The following is a 7,548-nucleotide window of genomic DNA, read 5'->3' on the forward strand; positions in this document are numbered from 1 at the left end:
ACATTCAAAAACAAGTACCCCATACCCAGGATAGATGAACTTTTAGATCGCCTACACGGAGCCAAGGTTTTCTCCAAGATTGATCTAAGGTCCAGATACTATCAAATTCAAATCAAAGAACAAGATATCCCAAAGATTGCCCTTAGCACTAGGTATGGCCATTATGAATTTTTTGTCATGGCATTCAGATTGACTAATGCCCCATCTACATTCAATCGTCTAATGCAAGACATCTTTCGACCATATCTAGATGATTTTGTGCTAGTATTCTTTGACATATACAAGTATACTCCAAATCAATAGAGGAACATGAAGGTCACTTAAAGATCGCCCTAGTAACACTCCGTGAAAATCATCTCTACACCAAGATGAGTAAATGCATATTTCTCACTGACAAAATTGAATATCTTGGATACATTGTTTCCACTAATGGAATCTCTAGAGACCCTACCAAAGTAAAAGATATCCTAGAATGGCCAATACCTAAGACAATAAAAGAAATCCAAGGATTTTTGGAACTGACAGGATGGTATCGAATCTTCATCAAGGATTATTCCCTCATTGTTGCACCCTTGACAAATTTTTTGAAGAAAAATATACTAATCCTTTGGACCATTGAGCATCAATAAAGCTTTGATAAGCTTAAAGAAGCTGTAACCACTGCACCTGTATTAAAACTCCCTGACTTTAGTCAACCATTTGAGGTGATCACTAATGCAAGTGGACTTGCAATTGGTGGGGTGCTAGTACAAGAAGGAAGACCACTGGCCTATACTTCTAGAAAATTGAAACCCTACGAGTCCAACTATGCCACTTATGACCTTGAGTTACTCCCAGTAATCCAGGCCTTGAACTATGAAGACACTATCTATTGGGAAGGGAATTCACTTTAGTGTGATAGATCATAAAAGTCTTAAGTGGATCTTCACCCAAGCTGATCTAAACATGAGGCAAAGAAGATGGATAAAGATATAGCAAGAGTTTGATTTTAAAATCAAATATCATCCAAGAAAGGAGAATGTTGTTGTGCAGATGCATTAAGTCGAAAAGCCTTTCTTAACAGCGTTGTAGAAGTTCAAAGCTTAAGAACTATATCCATACATGATAATCCTGTACTTAAGCTTGTATGCCAAGCTATTTCTCAAGATAAGGAATATGAAGGACTCATGGCTAAGGTACTTCAAGGAGAAATCTCTGACAAAAAAGGTCTAAGATTAAGGATTATCATGCTAGCAATGGTTGTCTATATTACCATGATCGCCTTTGTGTCCCAAAAGGACTAGAAGTGAAGGCCAAGATCTTATGTGAAGCACATGACAGTCCCATTTCACAACATCCGGGGTATGCCAAGACACTCAACGCAGTTTGTAAGAGAGTTATCACTGGCCAGGATTGAAAAGGGATGTATTAAAGTATGTAACTCAATGCTTAATTTGTCAAAGAGTCAAGGGATAAAGAATCAAGATGCCTAGAGAGTTACAACCCATGGATATCCCTTGGATATTCCACAAATGAAATGGTAGTCAATAAGTATGGACTTTGATGTTGGACTACCTACTGGTGGTGGTGGATATGACTCCATCATGGTAGTGGTTGATAGATTGACAAAAGTTGCACACTTGATTCTAGTCAAAACAACCTATAAGTAATTTGACATTGCTCAAGTCTTTATCAAAGAAGTATTTTGGTTACATGGATTGCCAAAGAGCATAATCACTAGACTGAGACTCTAAGTTTACCTCTAAGTCTTGGACTTGCCTAGTCCAAGCAATCGGAACACAGCTGTGCTTTAGTACCACTTATCATCCTCAAACTGATGGCCAAAAACTGAGAGGGTGAATCAGACCATTGAAGATATTCTAAGATATTATTGTGGCAAAGAACCAAACAGGTGGATTGAACATTTACCTTTGGTGGAATTAGGCTTATAACACTACCTTTTAACAAACAATAAATATGTAACCATTTCAAGCCTTGTATTTCCAAGAATGTCGTACACCTCTAAACTTCTCAGATCCCACTCTCAAGGTAGAGGCTTCTAAGGCTATGCTTGAAGAGATGGACCAACAAATCCAATTTACCCGACATGACATCCAAGCTACTCAAGATTGGAAAAAGTCCTATACATATCTTGAAAGATCCATAAGAACATTCAAGGAAGGTGACATGGAGTTTCTAAGGGTAAGGCCTAAAAAGAGCTCATTATCCTTCGGGAAATACAAAAATCTCATTAATAATGGGAAAGCAAGCCTACAAGCTTAAATTGCCACCCCATCTCAATATTCACAATGTATTTCATGTAAACCTACTGAAACCTTACGTACCAAACCCCGATCATGTGCTTAATGACGAAAAAATAGTCATGTCTACCCAAGGATCTCTGAAAATGCAACCCAAGAAGATTCTAGATACAAGAAAGAAACCTCTAAGAAGTTGAATTATCCTATAGAAGATGCCACTTGGGTCGATGAGGCAACCCTTATGAAAGAATACCCCCAGTTTCTCTTGAGATGAGGACATCTCGATTTATCTAACGAAAGAAGAATGTAATGTCCCCATTACTTAGTTTATTTTAATAAAAAATGTGCATATACATTCCAAAAAAAAGAGAAAATATTTATGTTGCACATTTTTAAAAAACTAGCTCTATAAAACTGCCTCTACTTATGAAGATAATTGTTATTGGTAATGAGTTATTATATGCCAGTTCATGCAATAAAGACTTGGAAAATCCTTCCAATACTAGCTTATTAAATTTATGTTTGTAGTATAGAACAACAAAAAGAACTAGCCTAGTGGATAGTAACTTGGTAGTTAAGTGCACTTGGGTGACGACATTCCCAGGATGGATGATCTCCTGAGAAGATTTTCCTACAAGCTGGTGGGAGCTTCTCACACGCAGCCAATGATGCCAACGAAGCCTTCATAGCCCATTTCCAAGTATGCATAGGCCAAGATACCAAGGTCTATGCCTTGGTCGTATGCCTTGGAGTGATGCCAGATGACGCCGGTGCATCCACACCCATATATTCGTCAGTTTTTATCTTCGTGATGCAAAAATGGAGCCCCCTCCCTGACGTCATCAATGACATAGTCAAAAACGCTAAAAGAAATCGTACTCTCTTTATCATCGATGACATCATCAAAAATGCTAAAAAGCATGCATTCTCTTTTGCCCCCCCCCCTCTAATTACTATATAAATAGGGGTAGAGCGTCACGACAAGGATACACACACATAGATATATGCACAACAAACTAGTACAAAAGTCTCTCTCTCTGTTGTGGACATGACAAAGCTTTGTTGCCAATCAACTAAGTCTCTCTCTCTCTCTCTCTCTCTCTCTCTCTCTCTCTCTCTCTCTCTCTCTCTCTCTCTCTCTCTCTCTCTCTCTCTCTCTCTCTCTCTCTCTCTCTCTCTCTCTCTCTCTCTCTCTCTCTCTCTCTCTCTCTCTCTCTCTCTCTCTCTGTGTATAAAAAATATTTTATGGTTATGATTGCTTTTGGATTTGTGAATGATAAGTTATGGCTCTTATAATTTGGGGCTTGCATAGCCAAACAAGTTGTGGATTGTAGTGGTTTGGGACATTGAGATCCAATGCTCCCTAACACTCTACAAAGTGTGAAAAAACTCACCTGCGGGTGGGGGTCCTACACTTCTGAGGGAGGTAGTTGTCTTTTGATTTTTGATCACTTGAGCACCTGAGAGGGCAAAGGGCCAAGTTGTAAGTGCCCCTTTTATCCAGGATGGCTTTGGAGGCTCAGGGAAGCTTAGAGGGGCTCTGAGCCAGTAAATTCCCTATTGACCCCGCAGATGGAGTGCATAGAGCCCAATATTGAGGGATTGGAAGGTCCTATCCTAGGCTGGGACAGTGTCTTTCTATGGAAAGATGATTTTGTACCACTCTGTGAAGAAGTGATGGGTGAAATAAAGTATCTGATTTTTGAAATGTTTGTTATGTGCTAAAGATTGAGTTTAACAAACCCAGTTTAATAGAGTAATAAAAGGAATTTGATTTTATACGTCCAAACAATGTGGTAGTATGCTTTGTTAATTAGAAAACTAAAAAACCCCATCAAGGAAAGTGGGAGGCTTCAATCCTGGCGAACAAACACCTATGGTTGGGTGGACCCGATAAGTCGCCAACATTAGATAGAGCTGATTAAATTGTCACCCTCCAAATATCGGTAGGATTAGTTACCAAGTTTAACACTGTTTTAGAGGGTTGAAGCTTATAGTTTACCTTACGAGTATGGGGATCAAGTTACGCTATCCCCTATCTCTCACTCTCTTTGAACCAAGTGCAGTGTTAGATTGTTGTTAGAGGTGGCTTGTCCAGCCTTCCCTTGTGAAGTACAACTAAGATTCCCATGTTCAACTAAGTCCAAGGTTTCCCATGGGGAGACGGAATGGTGATGTGCATGGATATGAATTTCAGTCGACTACTAAAAGGACTCCTCCGGGTCTATTGGAGGAGGTACTTCACACTAATTTTCATAATTATTCCACCTATTTCGGGTCAAAATACTCTTCAAGAGCTATGTTTTGACATGTGGCATGCTTCATTTGGATACTTCTAATACAAGTTATAGAAAATTTGGTTAAACAGGGTCTATTTATGTAGTAAGTTGTCTACTTCATTTTGAGCTCATCAATTGAAGACTTTAAGGTTGCAAGTACTTTTGAAGTATTCTTGATCATGTATGTAGCTAAGGCCTACTTCCATTCCTTCATTTCAGTTCATATGTCTCTTATCTTTCATTCATTTTTCCCATTTGTAAAGATGAAAAAAGAGTAGTAATTTTGTCTATCCATCCTTTTCCAATCTTTGTATGTTTGTTTTTTAGGGTAAAAACCCTTAGGACGGGATGGATTATAAGAAGTTGGGAAGAATAAGGATTTAGTGTGTAAATAATAGTGATGCCATGTCACATTGACATAGGTATAAAGGGAGGGACATGTAATTTTTCTCATCTTTTGACACATTAATACATTATTTTCCTTCTCCTCTTTACAGTGCTCTTAGCTTCAATGGCTTCTTGCTTCTTTCTATCTTTCTCTCTCCTATTCTAGTCTTTCTCCCTCCTCGTCACTCTCTTTCTCTCACTTCTACACTTCTTCATCTCTCTCTCCTACAGTCTTCTTTATCTTCTTCCTCTCTCTCCAATTGACTTCTTGACAAAAACCTAATTATCTTCTATGGGCTAACCATCATTGTTGTGGGGTATGACCACAACTTCGAGTTATTATGTGTGATGACCAATTCTTCAGGTTCAAGAGGTTCAAGGATAACTTTGGTGGGGTGCCTCAACTTCAAATGGAGCTTTAGCATCAATGACCCCTTCATCGTGCATGGAATTCCACATAATATCTTTGTGTCTCTTGGAAGCCATGGAATAGACTTGGAGAAATTTGATACCAAAACACTCCATCTCATCTATAATCGTGTTTGGATCCGTTGCTCATCGTCGGTTCTCTTGCTCGAACCTTGCCATGATACCACAATCTGTTGTGGAGCGCATTTTGTCAATATGCTCCACACATAAATGCCATCCGTGCAACCACGTTGCACTATATATTTTGTACTGTACATTGAAATACTCAATTAGTTGTCACATATAAAATATAGATACAATAAACCCTAAACACGTCATCACCTTTGGACTACATCCCCTCGAGATTTCCCACTCCTCGATTGAAACCTCTGCCCCTTCGCGAGACACTACGGTCAAACCTCCATGCAACCATTGCATTGACATAAACTGTGGCATCTCCTCCATGCCCTAGGGATATCGAATCAGTCGATGGCACATACTACGCCGAAATTCAGATCACTCTTCCTCTCGATCTTTCCTAGCTTGTTGGTACCTAGCAAGCCACATCTCCATAGAGGTATGGTGCAACATACAAAAGCGATTCACTTTCTCCTCCATTGCAGCATCCATTCTTTTTTCTATCCCATTTCCAACCACCACATCTCCAGTCAGTCTATCATCTTCCTTGAGCACGAGCATAGCATACTGTTGTCTGAATCCACCGTTGATAGCCATTGTGAAATATACACTAGTGCCTCAAACACCAACCAACCTTCAGCCATGCTACCTTCTAGCTGAGCTCATTGTCGCACAAAACCTTTCAGGGTTTTTATGAAGCTTGTGAATACAATGCAATGTTTTTGTATATGGTATTCAATTAGCTTGCGAATACAATGCATGATTGATATACACTTTTCTTACTGTTTGCTCAAAATTTGAGATCGCCTGATCAATGATCTCATATTGAAACTCGCCGAAGCGTCGTACGTGTTCTATAGACAATCGACATTTTTGTCTAATTGCCAGCTTACATTGAGAGCAAGGACATGGGACATGCTGTTTAAGATACACCTCGCAATCTTGAACATCACGACCTTCATCGTTTTCCATTTTGTCTACGTTATGACAAATAATTTGTTTTTGTTATCATTCTTTTTTTCTTTCTTAAATTGTTTGAGGAGGGATTTCTTCTCTTGTAACTCAGCAAAATTAACATATGTAAAGTCTCCACCCACCCACAAATTAATGTATGACGAAGTGTTTCCTGTCTCGTGGTATTGCATCGGACCTCACCACCACTCTCTCTTTGTTTTTTATCCATTCATTCTCTCCTCTTCTTCCATCTCTCTCTCTTTTTCTCTTTCTTTATTATGTTGTATGTTTATTTCATCTCTCTCGTTCCTTCTTCCTTTTTCTCTTCCTCTCTCTCTCTCATTTCCTTTAAAAAACCATCTCTCTCTCTCTACTACCAATTTCCTTTAATAAAACATTTCTCTCTCTGCCACTACCACTACCACTACAGTAAACAAGAAAAGAAGAAAAAACAACAGCTACTACAACAACAACAACAAACAAGAAAACTAAACAACAGTAAACAAGAAAACAAAAAAACTATTACAACAATAACAACAAACAAGAAAACCACTACTACTATTACAACCACGACTATGACGACTACGACCATGACTACAACTACAACAAACCACTACCACTACCACTACCACTACCACTACCACTACCACTACCACTACCACTACCACTACCACTATAATAAACAAGAAGAGAAGAAAATACAACAACAACAACTACTACTACAATAACAACAAACAAGAAAAGAAGAAAAAACTACTACTACTACTACTACATACAAGAAAACTAAACAACAATAAACAAGAAAAGAAAAGAAAATACTGCTACTACTACTACAACAAACAAGAAAACTACTATTACTTCTACTAGTACTACTAGTACAATCACAACTACGATGACTACGACCACGACTATGACTACCACAACAACTCTCTCTCCACTACCACTACCACTACCACTACCACTACCACTACCACTACCACTACCACTACCACTACCACTACCACTACCACTACCACTACCACTACCACTACCATGTTGGGATATCGAGCTCCACTCGTGATATGCCAGGGTGACCGTTGTGCATTTATGTCACCGACTTGTCAGTTGTAGATGCGGTTGGTACACCGTCCATGAATAATAGC

Source organism: Lygodium microphyllum, chromosome 6 (genome assembly GCF_053477565.2).
Source record: "Lygodium microphyllum isolate KBCC chromosome 6, Lygodium_microphyllum_v1.1.10, whole genome shotgun sequence".
Lineage (NCBI taxonomy): Eukaryota > Viridiplantae > Streptophyta > Polypodiopsida > Schizaeales > Lygodiaceae > Lygodium > Lygodium microphyllum.